Genomic DNA, 17,152 nt, shown 5'->3' with positions numbered 1-17,152 from the left:
GGAGCTTCTGTCACGAAAACAAATTCCTCGTATGTGTAAACATACCTGGCAATAAAGCTCATTCTGATTCTGATTCTGATACACAAGCCACGGACGGTTAAGACAGCTGACTCCACTGTTTGTCCATCTCTCTCTCTCTCTCTCTCTCTCTCTCTCTCTCTTTCTCTCTCTCTCACTCTCTCACTCTCTTTCTCTCTCTCTCTCTCTCTCTCTCTCTCACACACACACACACACACACACACACGTCTGCGAGAGCGCACACACACGCAACACGCAGACACTATTGGCAAAACTCTGCATTTGAACATTCAATAGCAAATACTTAAACTAATAACAAAACATACTTCCACGTGCTGATTCAGTAGCGGCAGATTGTCATAGCAAAGTCAGAATGACCCCCTCTACTAGGTTCACCAAATAGTCGTCCATAAAATGCGTTGTTGTCCTGTTAAAATTAATCTTAAAGATTCCTATTTACATCTACTTTCGGAAAACCAAATAATGGCTGCTTCAACACTAACTGCGGTAAGGTTAGTGAAGCCACGCCTTTTTTTGTGTGTGAACATTTGTGGCGGCATTATGCAAATATTTCAACATAGTGATGTAGACATGTGGGGGTGTGTTTGAATGAGCCGTTTTGAGGGGTGTGGCAGAGTCTCAACTTTTAAAAAGAATATCTCTTTTGATTTGAGACTTTAGTCTTTGCAATTTTACAGGTCTTCTTTATGCACCAAGAGCTTGTAACACTCAAAAGATAAAGGAAAGATTGAAATTATCATATGACCCCTTTAACAGTAATTGTATCTGCTCAGAAGAATGTTGGTGTCGAACTGATCTTTAATCATAAATATCCAACAATATTTATGATCAGAAATGTTGTGTGGTGGATCCCCAGGACAAATACACTCACAGATTGTTACGTGGAACTAAATGATTCTCAATCAGAAAGAGAGCTGATGGAAGATGGAATCATTAATCATCTACTCACCTGTAAAGTCTGTGTTCATGCTTTTTCCACAATTTCATCGAAACATTTATCTTTTATTTCAGCATTATTTTGTTAAAAGCAGTCCCAACACTATTATCTCCATTTCTTCTTGTACACACTTCATCATTCTTTTTTTTAAAGTCACGTTTGAACGTAAGAGATTTTATGAGATGTCCTTTTGTTCACAGTAAATATCTATGATTTTTTTTTTGAAGGAAGTGTGTGATCTCTGGTAAGATTTAAAAAATCTTTTAGTGCGGGCCAGCCTTCGTCTTCCATTGCTGGATGGAGAGAAACATACATTTAAATCACAATACTTGGTTTAATTTTTCGACTACAAATATTGTAAGTTAACAATTTGTGTTTAAGATTCAGGAGGAGGGGAAAGTAAAAAAATGTTGTTAACATTTAGATACCCTTATGTTGTTCCAAACCTGTATGAGTTTCTGTTAAACACAAAAGAAAATATTTTTCAAGAATGTTGGCAACCAAACATTGCTGGTAGTCATGGTAGCCAGTGTTTGTTTTGTCAGGTCTTGACTTTGGTAGGCTGTTCCCTAGCCTTTCATGTTCTGTGTTTATGTTTCTTATAGGCCTATTTTCTAATAAATTTAAATTTAAATCATTGTTTAAAACAATAAAGATAATGCACATTGTATGAAAAGCTAGTATAGAAACAGAATGAAAACTTACTGAATTGAAACATTTTCAGTTTATAGCTTATCTTTCACTTATGACTTCAGTTTGTTTGCTTGTATTTACACTGTGAGGGATGAGAAAAATGCTGTTAGTTGTGCCTAACCTGTTTTTAACTTGCACTTAAGCAGGATTATTTACATTTTCTTTATGTAAGCATGGAATAAATTTGCCTGGATATAGCTTAATAAAGTTCAAGTATATGGAACATAGAGCATGAATGCTTTTGTTGTAAACAGACAATTTTAAATCATTTTATCTTAATTGAGTGTGCACTAGTTCAGTATTATATATTTCTTATAGTGCTGTCAAATGATTAATCGAGATTAATTGCATCCAAAATAAGATTTTTTGTTTACATAATATATGAATATGATTATGAATATCTATCTAAAAGGTCCAAATTTACTAGAATTCACCCCAATTTTTTTGTATTGAATTTCTTAACTGCTATTGTCTGATCAGTTATTTTTTTATTATTATTATTATGCCATCTAACAGGTCTTCTAATGCCAAAAGTGAAACTAAAGAAATGAATATCCGCATTTTTGAGGTTGCTCAAGTATAAAAGACCCACACAAACAATAAACAGAAACTGGAGAGCAAGAGAGGAGACTTGAATTCTTGAAGGTATTTAAAAGTGGATCTTGAATATTTCATATATAGTTTAAAACTTTAAAACTTAACTTTAAATCATGCATCTTCTTTTTCACTCCACAGCCATGTTTCTTCTGGTTCTATTCTCAGGTACTGTCTGTACTTTTTATGTATTTTTCTTAAAATCATGCAAATGAGTTAATACATTTGTAAACAAAATAAATTTTTTTACTTCTTGAAATGTTGGCATAAAGTTAGCCAGAAGGCATACGGAAAGAAAAAAGGCAAGGCTTGAGTGAATTATAGCATTGTTGCCGTGTTGCAAATCATAGCACACCAATTGCTTTCATTGCCTTCACCTTGCCGCGTTTCCACCACAGGAACTTTACACAGGAACTAGGGACTTTGGCCTGGTACTCGGTGTGTTCCCACCACAGGAACCAGGAACTAAATAAACTTCCGGGTAAAAAAAATGCCCCTCAGAAAGTCCCTGCTGGCGAGGTGGTACTTTTTCAAAGTTCCGGAAATTTCGGGGGTGGGACTTGGGCGCTAAACATCCTGATTGGTTGAGTTCACACAGCATTGGTTGAGTTCAACCACCATTTATTCGGATAATTTTCAAAATATTACTGTAATTGAGTCATCAAATGTAATTTTAAAAGTATTTCAGGCGAGAATGTAGTTGATTAAAACTCAAATCTGTGGTTTATTTATAAAGACAGTGCCTATTTTTAAAATGCGTTTCGCCGATCTCGGAGACGAGCTCCCCGCGACCAGCGGGAGCTCAGTGCTTATGTATCTGCCGAGAAGCAGCCTCACCTCGGCTAGAGCTACTGATGTGTGCCGCTGGCTTTGATGTCTCTTTAATGGTTAAACATAAAATATAATTCATTTGGGGTAAATCCAACAGGTTTTCTCTGGTCTGTTTTCAATTTATCTATATGTTAAAATGAAAATAAAAAAGCCAAATTTATATAATATTTTGTTTCATTGTTCATTGCTGCCAACTCTCACGCATTCAGCGTGAGACTCATGCAATCGACCCAATTTACATGTTCTCACGCCACACCTCGAAAGTTGGCAGCCCTGTTGTAATGGCAGTATATATATATATATATACACATATGCCTGAACTGAGTACATTTCTGCAGCTAATTCATTAATGTTTAAATGAAAACGAAAGGAGGCAGTGGTATTTGATATCCTATTTCGTTTTATTGTAAATATACAGAGAGTAATATTTTAGTAGCCATGGTCTGCTGACTTAAGTTATCAAGTAGGCTGCTGTTTGCAGAATTAGCGGATTTGCGTCGTCGCGGACATCACACTCCCGAGTCAAATGCACAAAGTCTGAACTACCGAGGATGCATGTCCAAAATCAGCGTACTTTGTATTGAGAAACGCACGCAGACCTACGTCACCATTCTATTAGCCTAATCTTCCCGGTACTTTACACCGCGGTGGAAACGCAGAAAGCAACAGGTCTGGGGGGGGGGGGGGAGTTCCTGGGAAAACAAGTTCCTGGTACAAATGTTCCGGGTAATTTCGGTGGTAACGCGGCAACTGTTACCCTCTCATTATTGGCCCTATCATACACCCGGCGCAATGCGACACAAAGCGCAGCACAAGTGTGTTTGCTAGTTTCAGCGCTAGTGTGTTTGCTAGTTCCTGCGCTATTTGCATTTTCTCATCCAGCGCCACGTCGTTTAATTAGCAAATACATCTGCGCCCATTTCTGCGCCCAAGAGGTGTGGTCAATTGCATTGCTAGCGCAATGCTACTTTAAGGAGCCGAAAATAGACTGTGCCATATTCAACCAACTCAAACCTGGTCTAAAGTCTAAAGTCAATGGCGCAATATTTTTTTGTTATTTAAATTGCGCCTCTGGGCGGGTCCACAGTGTGTGTTGACTTTGCTTATTACACACAGGGATGCATCACACAAACATGACAAATATTAAAAACAAAAGGATTAGACTGTAAAATTATAATAATAATGTTGTGTAGGCTACATAAATATAAAAATGTAATGATGGGTAGTCATTGCATGTATTAGAATTAGGCTACCTATTTTCAATTCAGCCTATTATTTATTATAATGATGAATAAAATTGGCAAATTAATTAACAATCATGCCAATAGACACACACACATATATATTAACTGACTCATCGCGCAGAGCTTTGGTGTATTCCTGCTTGTCCCGTAGATGATCTGCTCGCGCACTTTAACTTTGTGCACGAGCAGATCGGTTTCTTCTGTTTCTTCTATTGATTGTTACACCCATTGCTCATTAAGATAATATGGACAATCCATTCCAAAAATTCCATGGACCGTTTTTCCATCGTTAAAATAGCTAAATGGATTTGGACACGCCCGGAGTGCTCCTGCACCGTGCCCATTACACTTTGCATTTAGATTGTTAAAATAAGGCCCTATGTCTTTGTGAATTAGTCTGAAACTTGGACAGAAGCTCAGAGATACTAGAGAGCAGGGATGTCAAACTCAGGGCCACTGTACTGCAGAGTTAAACACACCTGAACCAGCGAATCAAGGTCTTCTGAGCAGGTGTTTTGGAGCTGGTTGGAGCTACATTCAATAGGACAGTGGCCCTCAAGGAGTGGCATTTGACATACGTGTGGTAAATATAAATAGACTGATCTCACTGAAAAGTTAACTTTTCTTTAACAGGGTTTTTTACCTTCACCTTGAGTTTCGATCGTCAGTATGTTTTTGTGAATGAATCCAAGACTTGGGCAGAAGCTCAGAGATACTGTAGGGAGAAATACACCGATCTGGCCACCATTGAAAATGAACAAGAGACTGTTCATTTAATTGACACAATAAATGATGATTCCATTGATTTGGCATGGATTGGACTCTATGATGATCTGAACAGTTGGAAATGGACTCTAGAAGACACTGATTTCTTCAAGGCTGGAGAGGAAAACTTCAGGAACTGGAACAGCCCAGGACCAGACAATTCTGGAGGGTATCGTTTGTGTGTATACATGTACAATGGAATATGGCAAACAACAGCCTGCTCTGGTTTTTATTATCAATCTGTCTGCTACGATGGTAAGCCATACCTTTAAAATGTATACAGGCGCATCTTAAAATTTTGAATATCATGGAAAAGGTCTTTATGTTTTGTAATTTAATTACGTGCTATGCGCGAGATGGAAAGGACTGCTGAATGAGAAGTGTACCCGGGACTTAAGATCCCAGGAGCAGCTCCTTAAGCTTGCTATCCTACACACATGTGACTGACTGCTCACTCCACCAACAGGAGAGGGAGGGGTCAGTGTTACTCACTACACTGCACTCATTCTGAGGGATTCCTACTCATTCAGTCATTGAGAAGACATGCATGGAAAACTGCACATACTGCAGGAATGACAGAATCCAAGCTGCTTGAAGTCCAGTGTGAAGTTTCTGAAGTCAGAGATGATTGCTGCTGGTCTGCTAGTGTTGCTCCACTGTGTTTTATCAAGTCCAAAGTCAATGCAGTCATACCAGGAGATTTTGGAGCACTTTATGCTTTCATCTGCTGACATGCTTTATGGAGATGCTGATTTAATTTTGCAGCAGGACTTTAGCACCGGCTCACAGTGCCATAACCACTTCCAAGTAGTCTGATGACCATGATATTACTGTGCTTGATTGGCCAGCCAACTCACCTGACCTGAACCTCTATGGGGTTTTGTGAAGAGGAAGATAAGTAACATCTGACAAACAATACAGAGGAGTCGCTATCAAAGCAACCTAGGCTTCTGAGCAGAGCCACAGCCTGATCGCCTCCATGCCACGCTGCATAGAAGCAGTAATTTGTGCAAAAGGAGCCCCAACCAATTATTGAGTGTATAATTAAACCTGCTTTGGAGATCTTGAACATTTCTGTTTTGTAAATCTTTTTTTGATTGATCTTTGAGAAAATATTCTATCTTTTTGAGATACTAAATTTGTATTGTCCTAAGCTGTACAGTAAGTCATAACGATCAGAATTAAAATAAAAACCTCTTCAAATATTTCAGTTTGTGTGCAATTAATCTAGAATATAAGAAATGTAGCTTTTTAAAATTAAATTACAAAAAATAAATAACTTTTCCATGATATTAAAATTTTTTTAGATGCACCTGTAGGACATTGAACAAGACTGAAAAGGACTGTCACTATCCTTAATAATAATCATTTCTTTCAGGCAGAAAAAATGCCAGTGCCTCCTATGTTGTCATTACCCAATACCAAACCTGGACTGAAGCTCAGAGTTACTGCAGAGAACATCACACAGACCTCATCAGTATCAGAAATGAGACTGAAAACTATAAGATGCAATATTTATTACACAAGTTTAGTCTTAAAGAATTTTGGATCGGACTGTACAGAACCAGGTCTTGGTCAGATCATAGTAACTCTTCATTTACTTACTGGAAAACAGGACACCCAAATACAGCGGAATTCTGCACTGTAGTCTCATTCAGCGACTCTGGGAAATGGACAGATGAATACTGCAATAATGTATTTACTTTTTTTTGTTACAGCGGTGAGTAGATCTAAACTTTACTAGTTTTGATAGTAGTCTATCACACTTTTTTACCTATTGCCCCAATGTAATCACAATGGCATTTCAAAACCATGCTGTTAGTAGAAGTGACTATGCTCAAATTTGTCTTTACTTGCCTGAAATTGAACATGATCATCAGGTTTTACACAGACTTGTGGAATTCCATTGCTGCTTTTAAGATATATTTAGGGTTATTTTTCATTTAATCTTTTCACTGTTATTTGTGCTGATAGTATTATCCATCATCATAACGTTTCTTTTAATGCAAAAGAGGAGCATTTCGCCTGTGGTCTCAGTCGTTTGAATTTGAACATTTTGAATTTGACTTTGAATTTAACTGTTTTATAGAAATATTTACTGTTAGAAAAGACTTAGCGCTGTGCATCATTTTGATAGGAAGTGACATACAAACTCTGTCATAATGTATTATTACCCATCATTTTGATAATAAGACTTTTAATAGCGTTCAATTTTGTTCACCTTTTCATTATTATTTATTTATGAAAAGACAGCAGATGAGGAAGAGGAGCAGATTAATTGATATTTTGGTCTATGCTGTTTAGCACGCCTAATTCAAAAATGAGCATTCAGAAAATTGAAACAAAACACTGTTTTGGTGCTTTTTAATGTGCTGTGATAGAACGTTTGGATGCAGCAGCAAATGAAATGATCATCTTTCTCTTTAATACTAGTTACAGCACAGAAAACATGATAAAAAATCAGAAGGTATGTAGAAAGAAGCAGTACAACTTACTGAAATCTGTATCATGTCTCATAGTCATAAGTTATCGATCAATAATCTCTTTGACCATGGAAAGATGACAATAAAACATTTCTATACAATATGTTACGTTATGTTACATTACATTTTAGAACATAAATGCAGTGAGCATAAACTCAATCGTTTGCTTGAAAATAACTATTATAACATGGACTTCAATTGGGTGATTGCCTGTGCGTTATCAAGCATATCAAGGGAGGCTGATGAAGAGAGAATTGTCAGATTTTTCATCTTTGGACTTCTAGCTTTTTAGCTTTAATTTTGTCAAAGTTCACACTCTTCTGCCAAAATGAAGCACATTCACCACCGATCAGAAAATAGGAATTACAGTTACAATTTACAGTATACCACTCTCAGTGTATTCGGTCAAAATGACGAATGGCCTAAAGATTTTTCTGTCACAGAAAAAATAAATTTAGTCAGTGTTGGAAAGTTTTTAGTTACATTTACATTTCGTCATTAAGCAGATGATTTTCTTTAAGCGACTTACAAATGAGGACAACAGAAGCAGTCAAAAACAACAAAATAGTTAATAACAATAGTTAAATGGTTAAAAACATCAACAATTTATTTGTTTTCCTCCACTGACAGAACTGTCATCATCCCGTCAGTATCACTTTGTGAATGAGTCTAAGACCTGGACTGAAGCTCAGAGTTACTGCAGACAGAATTACTCTGATCTGGCCACCATTGATAACATGGAGGAAATGAACAGCCTGATTAACACAGTTAATGGGAGTTACTATGGTTCAGCCTGGATTGGACTGTATGATGATGTGAACAGCTGGAGATGGTCACTGGAAGACAATGATTTCTATCAGGAAGGAGAGAAAGATTTCAGAAACTGGTATCATGAACCGAACAACAATGGTGGGAATGAACTGTGTGTTTACATGGATTACAATGGGAAATGGTTTGATTACCCATGTGGTTATACAGGAAATAATTTTGTTTGCTATGATGGTAGGGATATTTCTTTATTGTTTATAAATCAGATATATTTTTCTTATGTGATAGCTAAAATGCTATACTTTGTATACACACACACACACACACACACACACACACACATCTATCTATTTATCTATCTATCTATCTATATATTTATATTCATATATATATATATATATATATATATATATATATATATATATATATATATATATATATATATATATATATATATATATATATATATTGTCATATTTCATATCTCAGGCAGAGAGAATGCCACACAGAGTTACATCAGAATCAATGACTGGACAAACTGGACCGAGGCTCGTAGATACTGCAGAGATCATTACACAGATCTCGTCAATGTGAGAAATCAGACTGAGAACCAGAGGATCCTTGAAACAGCAGGTGGAAGAGTCTGGATCGGCCTGTACAGAAACAGGATTTGGTCTGATCATCAGATTACCAGTTACCAAAACTGGAGACCTTACTCTTCTGATTCGGTGGGACAACCAGATAATGGTGAAGGTTATGCTCAAACAACTGTGGCAAAATATGGTTTTCAGCACTGTACTGCTGTATCATTCAGGAATTCAGGCCGATGGACAGATGAGGTCTGCATATCTGACATGCCTTTCTTCTGCTACAGCAGTAAGTTGGATATAATTTTTAGCAGGAATGAGAGAGTGCCGTAGCAGTTTTGTATAATTATAACATATTTAATATAGGCTAAAGACACCAAGTTTATAAATGGCTTTAACATTTATTGTGATATTTTTCAAAACTATAACCATTGCAAACCCTGATATTTTTAAAGGGAGCAACAAGCTAAATTGAGTTAAAACATTACTGAACATTAGTATTAAAACAAAACTATGAATTCCAAATAAAAGAACGCACAAAAACACACACACAAAAAATCTACATGGCAGAAAATAATCGATGATGGAAATGTAATCGAATATGCCTTTTATAGAGCACCATAATAATAATAATAATAATAATAATAATAATAATAATAATGCCCACTTGAGCATTTGGCTGAAATATGTTGATTAAGTAGTGGTAAAGTGCAAGACTGCACTTTATTTATTGGGATGAGCTATTTGAAAGGCTGACATATTCATGTTGTTGCCATGCATGACTTACTAGAACATGGCACAATGGCAACAACAAAAACTTTAACGTAATAAACTCTTTCGAATGTCAAACATAACTGAACACTTAACATTAATAGATGTTTCCCTTCACTTAAAAACACATATATTAGCACCTAATTTCAGTATTTACTCTCCTTCACTTAAAAACACATATATTAGCACCTAATTTCAGTATTTACTCTCCTCATTCAGACATATGCAAATCATGCTGGGAATCACCACTAAAATAAAACTGCTTACGTTTTCTTAAAAAGATTAGTAAAACACGTCTCTTGGTTGTATTAGTAAAATGTCCTCAATATTGTCTATACAACACTGAACCACAATGATTTCTTTAATTTTCTTAATGCAAATTACACGACCCATGATTCATTTTTTTACAGTGATTGCTGACCATCTAAGTCAACATTTAATTTTTCCTATACTGTGCATTCGGTACTCACAGGAAACTGCACACTGTCTTCATGCAACCGCCAATATCACTTTGTGTCTGAGTCTAAAACCTGGACTGAGGCTCAGAGATTCTGTAGAGAAAATTACTCTGATCTGGCCACCATTGATAACATGGAGGAAATGAACAGACTCATTAAAACAGTGCGTGGGACTTTCTATGGCTCAGCTTGGATTGGTCTGTATGATGATCTGAACAGCTGGAGATGGTCACTGGATAATACAGCATTAGATGGAGGTTACAAAAGATGGTATGTTTCGCAACCACTGAACTCAGGTGGAAAAAGTCTATGTGTTTACTTGTTAAACACCCAGGGAATATGGATTGAAAGGCCTTGCAACACTGAACTTCTCTTTGTTTGCTATGATGGTGAGAACTGCTGGTGCCTTTTAAAATATGAAATAGAACAACTTGTTTATTATACCATATCTATATATCACATATTTAAATTGTTTCCCCACAGGAAGAGTGAACGCTAGTACAAGATATGTGTTTATTGAACAGTCCAAATCCTGGAGTGAAGCTCAGAGTTACTGCAGAGAACATCACACAGACCTCGTCAGTATCAGAAATGAGGATGAAAACTACAGGATTCGGACAATACTTTCATATTATTCAACTGTTTGGATTGGACTGTACAGAACCAGATCTTGGTCGGATCAGAGTAACTCTTCATTCAGTAACTGGAGGACAGGACAGCCAGATAATGCTGGATTCCGTGAATACTGCACTGCAGTGTCATTTAGTGACTCAGGAAGCTGGACAGATGAAAACTGCAACATTGCATTCCCTTTCATTTGCTACAGTGGTGAGTAGATCTCTACCCTACAAAAACTAAAAAAATACAAATACAAATACAAATAAAAAATAAAAAATAATGACTTTTTCACGGTTCATTTTCATCTTAAATTTTTCTCCTATCTTGACAGGATTGGCATCTTCCCGCCAGTATTACTTTGTGTCTGAAAACAAGACCTGGACTGAAGCTCAGAGTTACTGCAGACAGAATTACATTGATCTGGCCACCATTGATAACATGGAGGAAATGAACAGCCTGATTAACACAGTTAATGGGAGTTACAATGGTTCAGCCTGGATTGGACTGTATGATGATGTGAACAGCTGGAGATGGTCACTGGAAGACAATGATTTCTACCAGGAAGGAGAGAGAGATTTCAGAAACTGGTATCATCAACCAGACAACAATGGTGGGAAAGAACTGTGTGTTTTCATGAATGGTGATGGGAAATGGGTTGATTCACCATGTGACTATTACAACACATTTGTCTGCTATGATGGTAAGGCAATCTTTATTGTAAGGTCATTTTATTTTAATGTACATTCTAAGTTTACTTTCAGTAACACCTTAATAATAATAATAATAAATATTGTACAATAATAATTAATACGGAGACAGGAACAAATGGACTGACTAATTACAATTCTTTATATAATTTTCTATCCTAGGTAGAGTAAATGCCTCTCAAAGGTATGTTTTTGTACGTGACAGCAAGACTTGGAGTGAAGCTCAGAGATACTGCAGAGAGAAACACACAGACCTGACCAGTGTGAGGAATGAGGAAGAGTATCAGCAGATACTGACCATTACAAGTGCTTGTGTTTATGGCAATTGTTTTGTTTATACTATATGGATAGGTCTGTATAGAAACAGACTGTGGTCAGATCAGAGTAGCTCTTCTTTCACATACTGGCTCCCATGGACACGAGTTGATTATGCACAACCAGATAATGGTATAAATGTCCCAGGAATGTTTGGTACTCAACACTGCACAGCTGTGTCTTTAAACAACTTTGGCCTGTGGTCAGATGAGACCTGCACTGTCAGTTTGCCTTTCTTCTGTTACAGTGGTGAGCAATAAATATCAAATAAACAAATAAACATAAAACATAAACTTAAATCTATTACACACAAAAACAAGTAAATTATTTTAGTTAGTTCATTTATTTTTTCGTGCTAATGATATACTCCTGTGTTTGCTTTTTTATGGAATCTGATGAACAGCATTTCAAGTCAAACTGTCAGATGAGTACGGTATGTTTAATTAGATATGTGATCTATTTGTTTCTGCTATTTTCAGTTCTTAATGGGTGTTATTCACCACATACATCTCACAAAATTAAAGTTGCTTATTAATATTTAAAGTGACACCTAATCTGTTTGGTTGTTTTGTTTTTACCAATCAGTGGTGGGAATGCAATTGAAAGTTAGAAGTGTGGAAAGTTTTTCCCATTCCCAGATTGAAGAGCTTGTGTTTATAAAGGTAAGTAACTCATTTATCTTTACTAATAAAATGTACTATGTTTTCACATTAACATTGTCTTTGATACTTTGATACGACTGACAAATGACCTCCTATATAAACTTTATTTGCAACCAAAACAGTTATACACAACAGTACAATAAAGTTAATGTTTCATATGTTTTTAGTTACAAGAGCAGCTGGTTAGACTTGGACTTCCTAAAAACGTCACCATGCATTTGAGAGGCTACCGTAAAATCAATCCCTGATGGAGGTCGACAGCACTTTCCAGTTGTCAATATTTACTCAATAAAGGATGAAATACTACAATCTATTTAACACATTTTAAATAAATGGGTTTCATGAGTATACAGTGCTATAAAGCTATAAATAGCTTAATCAATACATTTAAAATATAAAGGCAAAGCGGGTTAAACAATTACATAATACTCATTATATTGATCATTTTTAACATAAGTATGTTATTTTGATCTGAATATGAAATCAGAAAAATTAAAAAAGGATTTTGTTAGCTGTGAAGTTATGCATAACAATGTTATACATGTTGTGTCAATAAAGCTTAGAAGCTTTGATGTTCTATAGACTTTATTCATTAATTCTTTAATATCATATAATATGACTTTGTCCTGAAATTTTATTCTCTAAAGATTAAGACTTTATTCTCAAAGTCTTCGCTTTTTATTTTAAGACAACACTAAATTTGTCTTCTAATGTGAGCTTTATACAATTTGTGTGCTAGAACAGGATATGAGGGTAAATTAATAAATACATTTTTACATGTTACTATATAATTATAAGAAAAAGTATGAAAGAAAATACTGCCTTTCTCTTTAATGGTTTAACTGATTCCATTGCTTTTCACATTGCTTCTTTCAAATGAGGCAAGGGTGGTAGTGTCTACTGTACACAAAACAAATTGGAAGATAAAATAATTCCAGTGCAAAAATAAAACAACACAGATGAAAGCTATGTCAGATTTGTCAACTCAGTTCAGCTAGTTAACTCTCATGTCACACCTTGTATTTCTCATGCTGAGAAGTATGGGATGACTTGTCCTGCTATACAATTAATGGATGAGGAGTAGCCATATGGAGGGAGGTTCTCAGCTGACTTCATAGCTGGCTCAAGTTATACAGAGTTAAAAACCTCTTTCCACCCAATCAGAAATTAGAATTTGTTGTTTATTTTATTTATTTATTTTATTTAGGCAATTTCCGATGAACAAACTCATATTGGTAACTTGGACGACCCAAAAGGTTTTTTTTAATTAATGTTTTTTTTTACATATATATATAGAAGATCCCACCCACATTTTGTAATAAATATAAAAACAGCCTCAGACATAAACTGATGAGCAAGACAGGGGACTTGACAATTTTGACAAAACTAGTGCTTAATTACTTTTCAACATTATGTACAAATTACCTATTCCAATATAACAGACAGAATTTCCTCCAGAATCATGTTTTCACTGGTATTACTATCAAGTATGGAACCTTTTTTTATTTTATTTTTTTACTTATTTTGAATCCTTAATTAGGTTTTATATATTATTTTTGGGGGGTCCAGTAGCAAACCAATGCAAAATACTTTATTTGTGAATGAATTGTTAATTAAGCTCTGTTTAAAAGGTTAATAATTTATTTAGGCCACCAAACAGGTTGTGTGATGTTACAGAAATGAGTCACACCCACATTACAAATTTTTGCTATAAAGAGAACTTGAAATTTTTTTTATATATATATATATATATATATATATATATATATATATATATATATATATATATATATATATATATATATATATATATATATATTTATTTATTTATTTATTTATTTATTTATTTATTTATTTATTTATTTATTTATGTATATAATTTTGACAAACAATTTATTTGTTTATTTTTCATTAGAACAGGCATAATAATCTCTGTTACTTCAAGTAATAGTTGGGGTAGGTGGGGATTTGGTTCTCCAAATATTGACCACTGCAAGTTATTGATGATTTTTTTAATTTGTCTTTATATATTTGTGCCTCAATAATAATAGTCAGTTTTTATTTAGTGTAATATATATATATATATATATATATATATATATATATATATATATATATATATATATATATATATATATATATATATATTAAATATCATTGTTTCATATTTTACCAGCTTAATTTATATGGGAAATTGTGACGTATTATAAAAAAAGTTGGAATCGCACAAATTTCATGTCTTATAAAACAAATAGCTTAAGGCAATCATAAACATGTTTGACTAGTTGGTGGCAGGAGGTATTAATGACATAAAACGTTTATGTAAGGACAGTCAAGCCTTCTTATGAAAAATTGTATGTATATATTTATATGATATAAAATGTTAGTGTATGGTTGTAGATCTAAACAAAACACTTGTTTGGGCCAATGAAGAAATGAAAAAAAAAGGTGAGTTTTGACCTCATATTTGAATACCTTTTCACATTATAGAAAGAGATTTTTCTTTCTTGTAAAACTTCTTGTACTTTATGTACAGATCATTTTGAGAGCCGCAGTGGTGTATCTTATAGATTAATATTTTTTATCTATGGGGGTTTGTGGCTGGACCTTATACTTACTGATGGAAGTAGACTCAGAACATAGAGATGGCAGTACAAGATGTTTACTGACAGCACTATGAGCACTATGAGATATATATATATATATTTATAAGAACAAACCGGTAATAAACAACCCTTGCTCTGCCCTAGTGATAGGTTCTCTTTTTCTGTGACATGTCCTGGATGGGATTTCTAAATTGCCTAAAATGTCAGGGTTTGGCCTTTGTTTTCTGTTGATGACCATAGATCTGTAGATACAGATATAGATATATATTACTGATCATTGAAGGGACAGAGAATGACATTTACAAGCATGTAAAATGTCAATGTAAAACATACAACCATTATGTTGTTTTATGCTTGTTATAGTAAAAATATTATTTTATAATCTTTATTGTTTTGTACACTATATCCTTCCCAAACCAATATTATTAAATCACTTTGAGAAAAAAACAACATCAATATTATTAACAGAGATTGTCATTATGTATTTAGCCAAGAAATATCTCACATAAAACAAAATGTTTCAGATCCAGAAAATCTTTATCAGATGAGTACTTCCTAGCAGCTGATAACCATGTTGTAAAACTGGTTGATGAGAAGTAAGGACAGCATTCCTGCACGTAAGCAAATTATTTAATGTTTCATGTTTTATCAAGCTAACACTGGTATTCCGTGTTTTTTTTTTTTTTTTCAGTATACAGAACTCCAAGTTATAATTTATATTATTTTTATATGGATGCTTAAAAAATAAAACATTTAAGGCTGTGGGTTTAAGTCTCGGGCCGGTAATACTATGACTAAGGTTCCCTTGAGCAAGGCACCAAACCCCAAACTGCTTCCTGTGGAATAAATGGCTGCACACTACTCCAGGTGTGTGTTCATTATATGTGTTCACTGCTGTGTGTGTGCACTTTGGATGGGTAAAATGCAGGGCACAAATTCTGAGTATGGGTCACCATACTTGGCTGTATGTCACTCCACTTCACTTTATGGTCCAAATATGGTCAATTATTTTATACTGTCTGAAGTTATCATACTTTGCAGTCTTTCATGGCTCTGAGTTTCAGTATATATCCACTATATCCACAAACCAACCAAGACATCTGCACTCAGAAGTTCAGAAAATTCAAATTGATTCTTATTCTGAGAGCGAGTGAGAAAAAGGATTGGAGTAAAAAAAAAAAAAAAGGTCTGTGCAAAGAATTTGTTTCATGTAACAGCAGAATGTGGACACAGAGTACATTTAACACAGCAGCTATGTGACCCAACGGGTTTCATGATGCAAGGTGAGTTTAGAAAGAAAGGTCCCTCCCATATTTTGGAAACACGGCAAATATTGAGAGAGTCAGGTAATCTAAATCAAAATCAGCAAGAGAAAATACAAGGCTCCAAAAGTAAACTTTTAAAAATTGCTTTTCACCTTGGCATTTAAAACTTTAAAAGGAAAAAGTAGTGAAATTAAAATTATTGGATTTATTTGGCATGTGCATATCATTTTTCACAGCTATGTTTCCATTCCTTCTATTATCAGGTAAGACAAATATTTCAATAAAATATTTTATCAGCAATTAAACTGACATTTTGTATTACAGTGTGATGTGGACTTTTATTGCCTACTGAAATTGCATTAATTCATTTTTAATCATTTGGAGAAAACAGTTATTAATATTTACCCATTTGGTCCTTGCTTTCTGATTGAAAAAGTATACTTGTCCTTAATAGGGTTTTTGATCTTCGCCTTGAGTGTTCCTCATCAGTATGTCTTTGTGAAGGAGCCCAAGACTTGGTCAGAAGCTCAAAGATACTGTAGAGAGAAATACACTGATCTGGTCACCATTGAAAATGACCAACAAACGGTTCAGATAATAGACACGGTGAATGATGATTCAACTGATTTGGCCTGGATTGGACTCTACGATGACCTGAACAGTTGGAAATGGACCCTGGAGAACAATGATTTCTTTAATATGGGACAGAAAGACTTCAGGAACTGGAATAAGCCTGAACCAGATAATTCTGGAGGACAACATCTATGTGTGTATATGAATAATGGGTTATGGTATACATCACACTGTTC

The 17,152-nt window shown here is 34.8% G+C and overlaps 1 protein-coding gene across 1 annotated transcript in view; it reads left to right on the top strand.

The window, feature by feature from the left end:
- The window catches only part of LOC127985607 (macrophage mannose receptor 1-like), a 40,105-nt gene that overhangs the window by 19,188 nt on the left and 3,765 nt on the right, over nucleotides 1-17,152 (top strand). The gene's annotated exons all lie outside the window — the stretch shown is intronic.

This window comes from Carassius gibelio, chromosome B21 (assembly GCF_023724105.1).
Source record: "Carassius gibelio isolate Cgi1373 ecotype wild population from Czech Republic chromosome B21, carGib1.2-hapl.c, whole genome shotgun sequence".
Taxonomy (NCBI): domain Eukaryota; kingdom Metazoa; phylum Chordata; class Actinopteri; order Cypriniformes; family Cyprinidae; genus Carassius; species Carassius gibelio.
This window is presented reverse-complemented; position numbering and strand designations above follow the sequence as displayed.